The sequence below is a fragment of the Myotis lucifugus genome, unplaced genomic scaffold (genome assembly GCF_000147115.1).
Source record: "Myotis lucifugus unplaced genomic scaffold, Myoluc2.0 scaffold_25, whole genome shotgun sequence".
Classification (NCBI taxonomy): Eukaryota; Metazoa; Chordata; class Mammalia; order Chiroptera; family Vespertilionidae; genus Myotis; species Myotis lucifugus.
The window spans coordinates 4,004,803-4,020,096 of NW_005871073.1; the positions used below are offsets into that span (position 1 = coordinate 4,004,803).

Genomic DNA, 15,294 nt, shown 5'->3' on the forward strand with positions numbered 1-15,294 from the left:
TTTAACGGAGAGATCGACAACAATACAGTCATAGTAGGGGTCTTTAACACCCCTCTGACTTCACTGGATAGATCTTCCAGACAAAAAATTAACAGAGAAACAGAAACTCTAAAGGACACACTGGATCAGATGCATTTAATTGACATTTATAGAACACTAGAGGCCTGGTGCATGAAATTCATACACGGGAGGGGCGGGGGGGATCCCTCAACCCGGCCTGCACCCTCTCCAATCTGGAACCCCTCGGGAAATGTCTGACTGCCAGTTTAGGCCCCTGCGGGATCGGGCCTAAACTGGCAGTCAGACATCCCTCTAGCAATCTGGGACCTCTGGCTCCTTATCAATCACCTGCCTGCCTGCCTGATCATCCCTAACCACTCTGCCTGCCAACCTGATGCCCCTAACTGTTCCAGTTCCTGCCTGATCACCCCTAACCTCTCTGCCTGCCTGCCTGCCTGCCTGCCTGGTCGCCCCTAACTGCACCCCTGCCGGCCTGGTTGCCCCTAACCGGCCCCCACCTGCCGGCCTGGTCCCCCTAACTGCCCTCCCCTGCCGGCCTGATCGCCCCCCTAACTGCATCAGCCTGGACCCTGCCACCATGGCTTTGTCCGGAAGGACATCCATAACGAGGTCCCGAAGATGTCTGTCTAATTAGCATATTACCCTTTTATTAGTATAGAAGATTTCACCACAACACAGCAGAATATACATTCTTCTCAAGTGCACATGGATCATTCACAAAGATAGACCACATGTTAGGATACAAAACAAGTCTCTACAAGTTCAAGAAAATTTAAATCATAACAAGCATTTTCTCAGATCACAGTGGAGAAACAGATGAAAGTGAAGCTACTCTACTTAAAGGCAAGGGTAAAGTAACTGCACTACAGTAAGCTAGCCCAACAACCCTCAAACTAACCCCCAGCAGTTAGAAAATTATTGCTTCCTATACTCATCTATTCATTCACTTATCTGTGTTATCCACCAAATTATTTTATAGCAAGGTCTCTCTCTCTCTATTTTTTTTAACTGATTTTAGAGAGGGGGGTATTGAGGGCAGGAGAGAGAGAATCATCGATTTGCTGTTCCACTTATTTATGCATGCATTGGTTGCTTCTGGTCAGGTATGTGTCCTGACCAGGGATCAAACCTGCAACCTTGGCATATAAGGAAAACGCTCTAACCAACTGAACTACCCAGCCAGGGCAGCAAGACCGCTCTTATTCTTCATTTCCCTGGAACCTGGAAAACATTCATTAAACATTATTATTGGGACAATATTAAAAGTAAATATGGAAGATAAACCCTTAAGGGAAAAAAAGTTTGAGAAAAAGAACAGTATCTATAGAATCAATTAAATAGAAAAAGACTTGGCAAATCAGAAGCTGAATGAAGCCAGTGAGGCTGGACCTTAGTAGGCAAAGGAGAAAACATCATGAAATAAGCTTTAAAGCAGACAGCTGCCAGGCCATGAGGGCTGTATAAGTTATAGTAGGAATTTGACCTTTGTTTTGTTTTTATTTGCTTTTTAAATTTAAATTGGATTATTTGTTGTATTGAAGAATTTTAAAGAGAGGAATGGCACAATCTAATATACATTTTTTTGTTTCAATATAATTTTATAAACTATTTTATCAAAACTCACATTTACAGGATCCAAGGAAAATTCTAAAGAATGTCTTAAGATTTTAACAATAAGACAGAACATATTCTCATTACAGCACAGTCCTTAAAAATGATATACATTTTTTAAAGATCATTCTGAGTACTGTGTGAAATGTGAACTCAAAAGCATAATCAGGAAGGAATGCATTAATGACCTAAGATGTAAATAGCAATTACATAGGACCTGGTAAGCCACAGTAACAACTTGGGATTTTTCTGGGTAAGATGAAAGCCATTTGAGAATTCTGATCAAGGGAGTAAACATGTACTTGACATTTATTTAAAAGGATCATCCCTCTAGAGACAGCTATGTGCAGAACAGACTGTAGATAGCAAAAGAGTAGAAACATGGAGGATGGTTTCAGAGGCTATTACTCCTCTAGAAGAAATAATAGTGCAGTATCAGTGAAAGGGGCAAGAAATTACCCACTTCAACATAGATTTTGGAGACAGGCCCAACAGAATTCACTAATACACTGAATGTAGGGCTTTAAGAGAAAATAAAATAAAATCAAAATTTCTTAATCTACTCTCTCCTCTGCTTAGGAGTGGGTATTCCTAAGGTTATGTCAAAGTCCCCATTCTATTACCGCCTTCTTTTATTCCTGTATAACAAGCATGTCAAACTCAAAGGCCAGCCAAATAAACAAGGTTTAAGTTTACGTGGGCCGCAAAAAAAAAAAAAAGCTTCAATTTTCATAGAAACGTAGGTTTCTTTCGATAGAGACATGCTGAACACAAAGGGCTGAAATAAATGAGTAATTATTAACATAAAATAATAGAACATTTTAATAAAAATTAATATTTTTCATGAGCATTAACTTACCAGACACTGAATAACTGCACAAATAAGCAAAACGCAAATAAACCTATTTTTCTTGTTCTCCGAAAGCAAAAAATTTCCTGTTGTGCACACCAAACAAGTCAGTCCAAGACTAATGACATGGCAATCAGTTGCTAAAATATTCACTGCTAGTATTAATGGAGAGAAATAGTGCACCTGCGCGTAAGGCGCATAAGGGAAAAGAATGCAACACGATTATAGTAATCAGTCACTAGCGAACGTTGTACTTTGTTATTAATAATTATGTATAACAGGATATTGTAAAAATTAAGTTCCGAAATTTTTATTAAAACGTTTCTTACATACCACTATATTGGCTGGGCCACAAAAATATTTGTTTTGGGCCGCAAGTTTGACATGCTTGCTATACAATAACTTCAAATATTGAGCTTTGTCAGCTTCTACATGTCCCCTCGAGCTTCAGTTCCATAGGTCCAACTGCCTGCTGGATGCTATAAAAACTTCAAATTCTACTTTTTCAAAACTGAATTCCTCTTCCCTTTAGCCCCAATACCAATAACTGGTTCCTCTATCAGAATTACTTCATCTAAATAAATGACACTATAAAATACCCTATTGTCCACAGAAAGAATACATGCATCCCTATGTTCATTGCAGCATTATTTACAACTAGAGGCCCGGTGCACAAAAATTTGTGCACTCGGGGGGGGGGGGGGAGGGGGGGGTCCCTTAGCCCGGCCTGTGCCCTCTCGCAGTCTGGGACCCCTCAGGAGATAACGACCTGCTGGCTTAGGCCTGCTCCCGGGTGGCAGAGGGTAGGCCCAATCCCTAGGTGCAGCCCCTGGTGGGGCTCAGAGCAGGGCCGATTGGGGAGCTGGGGCGCCACCGCCTGTCATGCACAGAGCAGGGCGGATTGGGAGGTTGCAATGCCACCCCTAGTCACGCTCAGGGTAGAGCCGATTCGGGGGTTGGGGCACCGCCCTCTGTCACACTCAAGGCAGGGTCTATGGGGAGGTTGAGGCGCCACTCCCTGTCACGCACAGAGCAGGGCTGATCAGGGGGTTGGGGCGCTGGCCCCTGTCACTCACAGAGCAGGGCCCATCAGGGGGGTTGGGGCTCCGTACCCTGTCAAGCACAGAGTAGGGTCGATCAGGGGGTTGGGGAGCTCCCCCCTGTCATGCACAGAGTAGGGCCGATAGGGGAGTTGGGGCACCGCCCCCTGTCACACACAGAGCAGGGCTGATCAGGGGGTTAGGGCGCGGCACCCTGTCACACACAGAGCCGCAGGACGATCAGGGGGTTGGGGAGCTCCCCCCTATCAGGCACAGAGCAGGGCTGATCAGGGGTTGGGGCGCCTTCCCCTGTCACGAACAGAGCAGGGCGGATAGGGAGGTTGTGGCCCCGCCCCCTGTCACACACAGAGCTGAAGGGCGATCAGGGGGTTTGGTCGCTGCCCCCTGTCACGCTGATGCCAGTGCCGGGAGGCTTCGCGGCTCCGCTGATCCTGGTGCTGGGAGGCATATTACCCTTTTACTATATAGGATAGAGGCCTGGTGCACGGGTGGGGGCCAGCTGGTTTGCCCTGAAGGGTTTCCTGGATCAGGGTGGGGGTCCCCACTGGGGTGCCTGGCCAGTCTGGGTGAGGGGCTGAGGGCCGTTTTCAGGATGGCGGGTGACTGAAGCTCCCAACCTGTCCTTTTTTTCTTTTCTTTTTTATTCTGGGCCAGCTTTAGCTCTGAGGCCTCGGCTGCTGAAAGCAGGTATCTGGATTGTTTGGGTTCTATAATTGTAACACTGTTGCAGTCCTGCTCACTACAGCTCTGAGATCCCGGATGGCTGAAAGCAGGGATCTGCGTTTGTTCTATAATTGAAACAATGTTGCGGTCCTGCTGGCTGAAGCTTGGCTGGCTGAAAGCAGGTTACTGGGGTTTTGTTTAGCTTCTATATTTGTAACAATGTTTCAAACTGCAAGCTCAGAGGCCAGCAGCTGCAGGCGGGGAATGTTGGCTTCCTCCGTCACTGAAGCAAGCAAGCCTCCTGATAGCTTCAAGCTGCCTGACTGCCGGCCGCCATCTTGGTTGGCAGTTAATTTGCATATCGCCCTGATTAGCCAATGGGAAGGGTAGCGGAGGTATGGCTAATTACCATGTTTCTCTATTATTGATAGGATAGCTAAGATCTGGAAACAGCTCAAGTGCCCATCAATAGATGAATGGAAAAAACTGTGGTATATTTACACAATGGAATAACCTGCAGTTGAGAAAAGGATCTCTTAACCTTTGAGATAGAATGTAGGGACCTGGAGGGTTTTATGCTAAGCGAAGTAAGCCAGCCAGAGAAAGACAAGTATCACATGATCTCACTCATATGTGGAATCTAATAAACAAAATAAACTGATAGACAAAATAGATTCAGAGACATGGAAGAGACTAATCTTAGTAGGGAGGGAAGAGGGGGGAGGGGAGAAAAGGAAGAGATTAACCAAATAACTTACATGCATATATGCATAACCATGGACACGGACAATAGTGCATTGGTTTGGGGGAGGGCAGGGGTAGAAAGGGTCAAAGGGAGAGAAAAGGGAGACATTAATATTTTGAATAATAAAATTGGAAAAAATACCCTATTGTCCAAAACAAAACCTCAAGAGTAAACTTTTAATTTTTTTTCCGTTATCATCCAAATCACCCATCCACGCACATATTCAATCATTCATCATATCCTATATAATAAAAGCTTAATATGCTAAGTGTCCGGATGACCATTCAACCAATCAAAGTGTAATATGCTGATGATATGCCCTAACCGGTTTGGCTCAGTGGATAGAGCGTCAGCCTGCGAACTCAAGGGTCCCAGATTCGATTCCGGTCAAGGGCATGTACCTTGGTTGCGGGCACATCCCCAGTAGGGTGTGTGCAGGAGGCAGCTGATCGATGTTTCTCTCTCATCGATGTTTCTAACTTTCTATCCCTCTCCCTTCCTCTCTGTAAAAAAAAATCAATAAAATGCATTTAAAAAAATAAAAATCATCATTTTCAAAAAAAAAAAAAAATATGCTGATGATATGCTAAGGCTGCTCAACCGCTTGCTATAATGAGCACTAACCACCAGGAAGCAGACAGTTGACCGGTTGACCAGTTGCTATGATGTGCACTGACCACCAGGGGGCAGATGCTCTGACCAGTAGATTAGCTTGCTGCTGGGGTCTGGCCAAACGCGACTGAGGGAGATGGGCCAGACACGCCCTGGAGCCCTCCTGCAGTCCCTGCCCAGCTGGCCAACCTCCCACGTCTGTCCCCAGCCCTGATTGTGCACCGGTGGGTTCCCTCAGACTGGCCTGCACCCTCTCACAAACCAGGACCCCTCGGGGGATGTTGGAGAGCCGGTTTCAGCCTGATCCCACAGGTCAGGCCGAGGGACCCCACTGGTGCACGATTTCGTGCATGAAGCCTCTAGCATATACATATATTCTTGGTACATAATTTCTCTTTTTTTGTTGTTGCTGTTAATCCTCACCTGAGGATATTTTTTCCATTGATTTTTAGAAAGAATGGGAGGGAGAGAGAGAAAAACATCAATGTGAGACACACTGATTGGTTGCCTCCTGCATGCACCTGGGCTGGATCAAGCCTGCAACTGAGGTCTGAGCCCCTGACCAGAATGGAAGCCATTATGGGCTGACACTCTAACTACTGAGTAACTGGCTAGGGTTGCACCTTAATAATGTCACAGCACAATGGTAAGGAAGATCACTTAATTTGCTTTCTCTGACTTACAGGTAAGAAGGTGAGTAGTATGTAAATTAATGCTCTAATATTGGTTCAAAGAAAAATCTAAGGGAGTAAAAACTTCAACATAAGATTGTATTGCTCGATTTACGAAGTAGAAAATCTCAGGCTAATTCCCAAAACATGAAAGGTCCACATGCATAATTTATGAATCAGAGCTTCAACTGTGAAAGCAAATTAACTCAACCAAGACAAATGAGAATAGGAGATTTTGAACAGAAACTCTAAAGCAGTGGTTCTCAACCTGTGGGTCGCGACCCTTTCACAGGGGTCGCCTAAATACATCCTGCAAATCAGATATTTACATTACGATTCATAACAGTAGCAGAATTACAGTTATGAAGTAGCAATGAAAATAATTTTATGGTTGGGGGTCACCACAACATGAGTATCTGTACTAAAGGGTCGCGGCATTAGGAAGGTTGAGAACCACTGCTCTAAAGGTACCATGTACCAGGGTAGGAAAAAAGAGACAACTCTAGAAACTGACAAAAATCATCAGAGAAGGCACAAAAAACTGAAAAGAGTAACATAATCAAACTATGCTTAGGCTATTGGGTCCCAAAAACTGGTCTTCAGTGAGGTGAGTAAAATACAAAAAAAATACTTCATTTTCCATAAGGCTAGATTTACTCAATAAGTGCAACATGACATTTCTGCAAATCTTCTACTCGTTTTTTAACAAAATTAAAAGTTAGCAACCCCACACTAATCCCAAAAGTTTTTTTTTAAATTATACTGAACTGGTATATACATTTTTATAATTTTTTGTTAAATACAATAATTTGGAACCACTAAAGCTGTAATAAAACTAATATTATGTCATATACAAAATTAAGTATTAAAAAATAAAAACTGCCGAAACCGGTTTGGCTCGTGGATAGAGCGTCGGCCTGCAGACTGAAAGGTCCCAGGTTCGATTCCGGTCAAGGGCATGTACCTGGGTTGCGGGCACATCCCCAGTAGGAGATGTGCAGGAGGCAGCTGATCGATGTTTCTCTCTCATCGATGTTTCTAACTCTCTATCTCTCTCCCTTGCTCTCTGTAAAAAATCAATTAAAAAAAATAAAAACAAAAAAAATAAAAGCTATGAGGCTGTCGTTTCTAAATATTATTTAATAATTCCAATTCATATTAGCTGATCAAAGGGGTACTGAACAAAATGAAAACATAAAACAAATAAATCTAAAAAGATAAGAGTTTTAAAAACCCATTTTGGAGCCATTTTTCTGTAAGTTACAGAATCATTAACCAAGAGACCATGTCCTATGATCTTCATAATTATATGCTGATTTATATGCAATAATTCCATTAAATCCTTCTCAAATTTTATTATTCATTCCTATGCTGGTAATTTCAAGTAGTAAAATAATGAACTTTTATTTAGGTAGTGTTTACTTCCAGAAGTATTAAAAAAAAAAGGGTAACTAGTGCATCAAACCAATGATTTCATCAAAATTTTTTAAACTGATGCCAGGTAGGAAAGAGTTTAGTCAAAGAACAGTCTAGAGAGGAACCAAGATGGCGGCATAGGTTAACGCCGGAGTTTGCTGCCTTGAACAACCACTTCAACAATACAACTAAAAGACGGAACGGACATCATCCAGAACCACAGGAAGGCTGGCTGAGTGGAAGTTCTACAACTAGGAGGAAAGAGGAAACCATACCCAGACTCAGAGGAGGCGCAGTGCTGAAGTGAAATACTAAGGTGCGGAGTGCATGTGGAGCGGGCCGGCGGCGGAGGGCGTGGTTGTTGTTTTCAATCGGGAGGGAGTTTCAGACTCTGAGCTCCAGATCCGGGTGAGTCTCTAGAGACCCAGACTCAAACGGGAGAAGCAGGAAGGCAACTTTCTCTACGAGGTTTGCAGCGGTTGCAGAGCCGCTGGGGACGGAACTGAGAGCAGCCATAACTGCTCGCTCCGCCCGCCCTGTAGATCCCCTGGGACCCGCCCCGCCCAAGCCCTGCACAGAGGCATTTGCCGGATAGCCTCCGGCAAAGGCTAGATTAGCACCCCCTAGAGATTCAGCACAGAAGCACTCCCACTGCAGACACAGCTGACTCTCATAGCCAGTTAGCCTGGAGGTCAATTCACCCCCCATATTGCCGACAACAATCAAGGCTCAACTACAACAAGGCTGCACACAAAGACCACAAGGGGGTGCACCAAGAAAGCATAAAAAATGCGAAGACAATAAAACATGACAGAAATGGAGGATATAGAGCTAAAAAACGCACTTTTAAGGGCTTTCAATAATTTGCTAGAAACTGCCGATAAACTTGATGATAGCCTCAAGAAATCTAATGAGACCCTCGATGTTGTGATAAAGAACCAACTAGAAATTAAGCATACACTGACTGAAATAAAGAATATTATACAGACTCCCAACAGCAGACCAGAGGAGCGCAAGAATCAAGTCAAAGATTTGAAATGCGAAGAAGCATAAAACACCCAACCGGAAAATCAAAATGAAAAAAGAATCCGAAAATACGAAGATAGTGTAAGGAGCCTCTGGGACAGCTTCAAGCGTACAAACATCAGAATTATAGGGGTGCCAGAAGATGAGAGACAGCAAGATATTGAAAACCTATTTGAACACTTGGAGTGCGGTGAATTTCCCGCCAAAATATAAGATGGCTCTGTCTTTTGGTTTAGAAGCGCAGAGACCCCAAACAAAAGGAATCCAAAGAGGACCACACCAAGACACATCATAATTAAAATGCCAAGAGCAAAAGACAAAGAGAGAATCTTAAAAGCAGCAAGAGAAAGAGACTCAATTACCTACAAGGGAATACCCATACGACTGTCAGTTGATTTCTCAACAGAAACTTTGCAGGCCAGAAGGGAATGGCAAGAAATATTCAAAGTGATGAATACCAAGAACCTACAACCAAGAGTACTTTACCCAGGAAAGCTATCATTCAGAATTGAAGGTCAGATAAAGAGCTTCACAGATAAGGAAAAGCTAAAGGAGTTCATCACCACCAAACCAGTATTATACGAAATGCTGAAAGGTATCCTTTAAGAAGAGGAAGAAGAAAAAGGTAAAGATACAAATTATGAACAACAAACATGCATCTATCAACAAGTGAATCTAAGAATCAAGTGAATAAATAATATGATGTACAGAATGAACTGGTGATTATAATAGAACCAGGGACATAGAAAGGGAATGGACTGACTATTCTTGGGGGGGAAAGGGGTGTGGGAGATGCGGGAAGAGACTGGACAAAAATCGTGCACCTATGGATGAGGACAGTGGGTGGGGAGTGAGGGCGGAGGGTGGGGCGAGATGAGAGGAGGGAGTTATGGGGGGAAAAAAGAGGAACAAATGTAATAATCTGAACAATAAAGATTTAATTAAAAAAAGAAAAGAAAAAAAAAGAACAGTCTAAAGTAAAAAATTATACAGATTATATTCAGATACAGTAAAAATATAATTGTGAGGAGTAAAATTTGAGTAACAGTGTAATAATGACCTGCAAACACACAACAAATTATCTTTCATAAACACCTATATGTAATTCCACATAGAAGACAAATTCCAAGTTGATAAAATTCATAAATACTATTTTAGTATTTTTTTAATATATTTTATTGATTTTTTACAGAGAGGAAGGGAGAGGGTTAGAGAGTTAGAAACATCAATGAGAGAGAAACATTGATCACCTGCCTCCTGCACACCCCCTACTGGGGATGTGCCCACAACCAAGGTACATGCCCTTAACCGGAATCGAACCTGGGACCCTTCAGTCCGCAGGCCGATCCTCTATCCACTAAGCCAAACCGGTTAGGGCTTTAGTATTTTTTTAAAATATATTTTTATTAACTTCAGAGAGGAAGAGAGAGAGAGGGAGAGAAAGCAACATCAATGATAAAAGAGAATCATTGAGCCACTGCCTCCTGCATGCCCCCCTACTGGGAATCGAACCTACAACCTAGGCATGTACCCTTTATCGGAATCGAACCCAGGACCCTTCAGTCCGCAGGCCGATGCTCTATCCACTGAGCCAAACCACCTAGGGCCATAAATACTGTTATTTTTCCAATGACTTACAAATTCAACTTCACAGATGAACAGTCAACAGAAAATCTTCTAGTGCCAAATATACAAACCTTTCCACAATAACGATCTTTTTAAAATAAATTTTAAATAAATATATAGTGTCAAGTGAAGGAGTTTGCTTAACTATATTATCCATTTCACAGCAATGGAGTGAAATGGCAAAAGCCATCACATGTAGGAGGTACTTTGACTAAGAATACTTTAAAGGTATCCATTAGTTTTCCAAATTCAAAAAATGGACTGCATCATAAGGGTGGGGGAAGCCTCAATATAGTTATCCAAATTTCCTTTTAGTACAATAGCCATTTCTATTTTCCCAGATTCAGCATTAAAAAACTTTACCCATACCTGCCACTGTTGCTCAGTGGTTGGGCATCGACCCATGAAACAGGAGACCATCCATGGTTTGATTCCTCGTCAAGGCACATGCCCAGGTTGCAGGCTCAATCTCCAGTAAGGGGCATGTAGGAGGCAGCCGATCAATGATTCTCTCTAATCATTGATGTTTCTATCCCTCTCTCCTTCTCCTTTCCTCTCTCTGGAATCAAAAAACATATTGTTCACTTGTGGGTCTTTTGACCTTTTCCTCTGAGTATAAAGTCATTACAGTTTTGTACTTTAACTTCAAGTAAGCTCCTTACAAATAGAGAATAAAATCAAAGAGTACTTTTCCCTTTCCAGAGGTGAAATCTAAAGTTACTCTTTAATATAGCTAACTCAGCCAGACTCAAGAAATCTAGCGGTTTGTAAACAAACCATTAACTGCTCTTAATTATATATTAACAAAGCATGTTTATTTCTGTAGTAGAAGCTCTGACCTTTTGAACAAATTAAAGAAAACTAGGAATGTCAGGATAGAAGATATTTGAAAACCATGGACATACACAAAGTTCAGTCTTTGAATAATTCTGTAAACATACCAATCAAAGGTGATTTGTCTACATGTTATAAACACAACTACAGCATAAATTTGAAAGTCATCTGAGTATAATGGGGGTGGAAAGTTTTAGGTTCCAATCCAAACTAAACCACTTACTAGTTGTGTGACCTTGATCAATTGACTTCTGACACTAATTCCTCATCTGTGAATTGGGGGAAAAGCCTTCATACCACATAGAATTATCCTGTGAATTAAATGAAAGAATTTTAAGTATCCCCAGTACATAATATATAACCAATAGATGCATGTAATGTTGATTGTTAACACTTATTATGTTAATATGACAGGCACCATACTTTGCACATATTATCTCATTTAAAACTCTCAGAAAAACTATGGAAGTAGGTATTATTCCCATTTTACACACGAGGCTTAAAAGTTAAATACTTTATTCAATACACAGCAAATTAAGTGGCACAAGAGTCTTAACCACTCTTCTGATATTATGTGCTTTATTACAACAAAGAACTTTCTCATACCTTCACAATAATCTCAAAAATGGGCTAGGCATCGTCTTCATTTCCAGTATGTGGCAACAACTCAAGAAATGCCTATGATCATACAACTAATAGAACCAGAACTTAAACCTAGGTCTCCTGCCTAAACAAGAGTTCAATCCATAAGACTCTGGTTTTCTACATTATGCTAATCCTGCCTAATAAAAGACAAAAAGGGTAATTAACCGTACCTCCACTACGCTTCCCATTGGCAAATCAGCACCATGTGCAAATTAACCACGATCCAAGATGGCGGCTAATTTGCATACTGCAGGGAGGGCTGGCCAGCACCAGATGCCATCCAGGCCGGATGCGGCCCTGGGCAGCCGGGCTTAGGCAGCGCAATTGCATCACCTAAGCCCCGCCCCAGCCGGGACCCCTGTGTGCCACCTAAGCCTCCGCCGCCTAAGCCCCGCTCCCAGCCAGGACCCCCGTGTGCCACCTAAGCCCCGTGCGCCTAAGCCCCGAGCCGCCTAAGCCCCGCCCCCAGCTGGGACCCACGTGTGCTGCCTAAGCCCCGCCCCCAGCCGGGACCCCCGCGTGCCGCCCAAGCCCCGCTGCCAGCTGGGACCCCATTGCGATCCCAGAGCAGGCAAGTGCGGAGGGCGGGCAGCCCCCAGGTGGGCCTGCTGCTGGGATCCCATGGCGATCCCAGAGCAGGTAAATGCGGAGGGCGGGCGGCCCCCAGGTGGGCCTGCTGCTGGGATCGCCATGTGGAGGGCGGGAAGCCCCCAGGTGGGCCTGCTCCTGGGATGCCATGGCGATCCCAGAGCAGGCAAGTGCGGAGGGTGGACGGCCCCGAGGTGGGCCTGCTCCTGGGATGCCATGGGGATCACAGGGCAGGCAAGTGCGGAGGGCGGGTAGCCTCCAGGTGGGCCTGCTCCTGGGATGCCATGGCAATCCCAGAGCAGGCAAGTGCGGAGGGCGGGCGGCCCCTATGTGGGCCTGCTCCTGGGATGCCATGGCGATCCCAGAGCAGGAAAGTTCCTGACAGGCAGCACCGAGCAGGGCCTGCCCCCGGTCTCTAAAGTGATCCGGTGATCCATGAGCAGGAAAGCGCAGCCTGCAGGCAGCACCCCACCCTGGCCACAGCTCAAGGGAGAGAAAAACACGCAGTGGAGGCCAGGAGCCTGAGAGATCAACACAGAGGGGCGCCTGCTCCAAGCCTCCATGGTGTGGCTGGTGGCAGGCCCCCAGCAGACACACACACTCACAAACACACACACAGCGCCTGCTCTGAGCCTCCAATGCGGCTGGGGGCAGGCCCCCAGCAGACACATACATACACACACACACACACACAGGACCCCTGCTCTGAGCCTCTGCTGCCAGACTGTGGCCATTAGTAGGACATCCACTGAGGGCTCCCAGACTGTGAGAAGGGCAGGCTGGGCTGAGGGAACCCCACCCCCCCCCCCCGTGCACGAATTTCGTGCACCGGGCCTCTAGTCCTATCTAATAATAGACAAAAAGGGTAATTAACCATACCTCCGACACACTTCCCATTGGCTAATCAGCGCCATATGCAAATTAACTGCCATCCAAAATGGCCGCTAATTTGCATACTGCAGGCAGGGCAGGACAGCGTGAGCTGCCATTGCCAGCCACCATCCAGGCCCCCATGCGGCAGCCCCAGAAGCCGCCTGCCTGCGGCCCGTGACCCGATCCGGTCCCGGGTTGCAGGCCGGCACCCGTGTGTAGCCGCAGAAGCCACCTGCCCACAGCGTGTGCAGCCGCAGAAACCTCGGGCCGGCGCCCGTGTGCAGCTGCAGAAGCTGCCTGCCTGCCGCATCCCACTATGATCCACTGAGTTATGAGGCCAGAGAGCAAGGAGAACTTCCGCCCCTGAGTCAAAGTGGGGAGCGGAGGACACAGCCTCCCCTCCTAAAGTCGCCAAAGGACAGGACCTAACCTAAGCTACATCCTCTGAGACAGCCAGGCAGGCACCACTGACCCTCTCTGCAGGCCGGGCCCCCCTCCCCCTTCCCCTGTCCCTGCACAGCTCCCATAGCTCCCCACTGGCTGAGTCAGGCACAACAGGTTTGCAGCCACAGCGGCGATTTAGCAGCTAATGAAAAATGTGAGAAAGAACAAATGAAGCAGCTACTGCAGTGGGGAAAAGACGTTCATCAAATTCGTTGTCTCTGAGAAACTGAGGCAGACGGCACAGGCCCCTGCACAGGATGAGGCTTCTGCTTCTAAAGAAACGTCCTGGGGTTAGAGGTGAGGGGGTGCTGCCTTTCCCATCTCGGAGCTCTAGGAGGAGTCTGTGCTCCCCCTCCTGGTATTCTTAACACCCAGAGACCCTTCCCCAATCCAGGCAGGAATGTTCCAAGCTGACAGCCTCCAGAAAGCAGAGAACAAAGAGACACTTCTTGACTTCAAGCCTCTAAACCAGTGGTTCTCAACCTTGGCTGCACATTAGAATCACCTGGGAATCTTTTTAAAATCCTGATTTCTGGGCCTCATCCTCCGGAAATTCTGTTTCTTTGTTATGGGGTGAGGCCACAACATTAGTAACAAAGAAACAGAATTTCTGGAGGATGAGGCCCAGAAATCAGGATTTTAAAAAAATTCCCAGGTGATTCTAATGTGCAGCCAAGGTTGAGAATCACTGCTCTAAACAGACTTGACCACTGTGGGCAAAGACCTGCAGCTGAGAGGGGACAGATTCTGGGTGTCGAGGTCCAGAGTGTGGAAGACCGCCTGGGGGAGCAGTGGATCTGGAAGCCTGTGTGCTGGGTCAGAGACCCTGCCTCCCACCCTCCCCTGCCCTGCACATAGACGTGCCTGGACTGGGGTGAGGAGAAGAAGGAGAACTAGAGGGAAGGAACACTGAGTGTTTGTTGGCGGCCATGTAAAAAGGACTGTGACCCTCCCCTCCCACTGAGTCACTCCCTAAGGCAGCAGGAGACAGAGGGTCTGAGAGCAGCCACACAGCGTTGTGGCCATGACCCAGGCACCAAGATGGTGTCCGTGCAACGGGGCTGAGGAGGTGTCAGAGGACCTCACCCCAGAAAGCCCAATACCTCTTTGTGTGAGAGAGAGAAGGTGGCAGGGAGGGAGGGAGAGAGCAAATTGGACTCAAGAGGCCTCAAGGCCCAGATGAGGAGAATATACCAGGGATCAGCATGGACTTGAGCTCTGAGGTGAGGGTCAAGGGCACTGGGTGGGGGCCAGTCCAGACAGAAGACTGAGGTCCACATGTTCTTGACCCTGCTCGGTTCTTTGGCACCTCTGCCTGAGATATAAACTGTCTGTACTTGGAAGTACAACTCCAGAGAAGGGGGTGGGGAACCTAAGTTAAATAATATTTTGTTTCTGTTTTTTCACTTGGCAGAATGGGGGCTGAAGTTGAAGTTAGGTTTGGTTACTAAACAATAAAGAAAGCAACATTTCTCGCACACCCGACTGTGTGGTCTGAGTTTGCTGCTGCCTATAAACCAAGAAAAAGTTGTAAAATGAAGTACTAATCTCTAGGGTTTAGGTCAGACCAAGGAGTAGTGCCACTCAGCCAGAAGCTGGCTCATGGCT

The 15,294-nt window shown here is 45.7% G+C and overlaps 1 protein-coding gene across 11 annotated transcripts in view; it reads right to left on the bottom strand.

Annotated features, from left to right (window-relative positions):
* The window catches only part of ZZZ3 (zinc finger ZZ-type containing 3), a 122,487-nt gene that overhangs the window by 80,198 nt on the left and 26,995 nt on the right, over window positions 1-15,294 (bottom strand). For 8 of the 11 annotated variants that reach the window (XM_023751748.1, XM_023751749.1, XM_023751747.1 and 5 more), the window contains exon 2: window positions 11,360-11,447. The exons of the other annotated variants lie outside the window; for them this stretch is intronic. The gene's annotated coding sequence lies outside the window, so the exon portion shown is untranslated. The remainder of the gene's footprint in view (window positions 1-11,359; window positions 11,448-15,294) is intronic. 11 annotated transcript variants of the gene reach the window in all.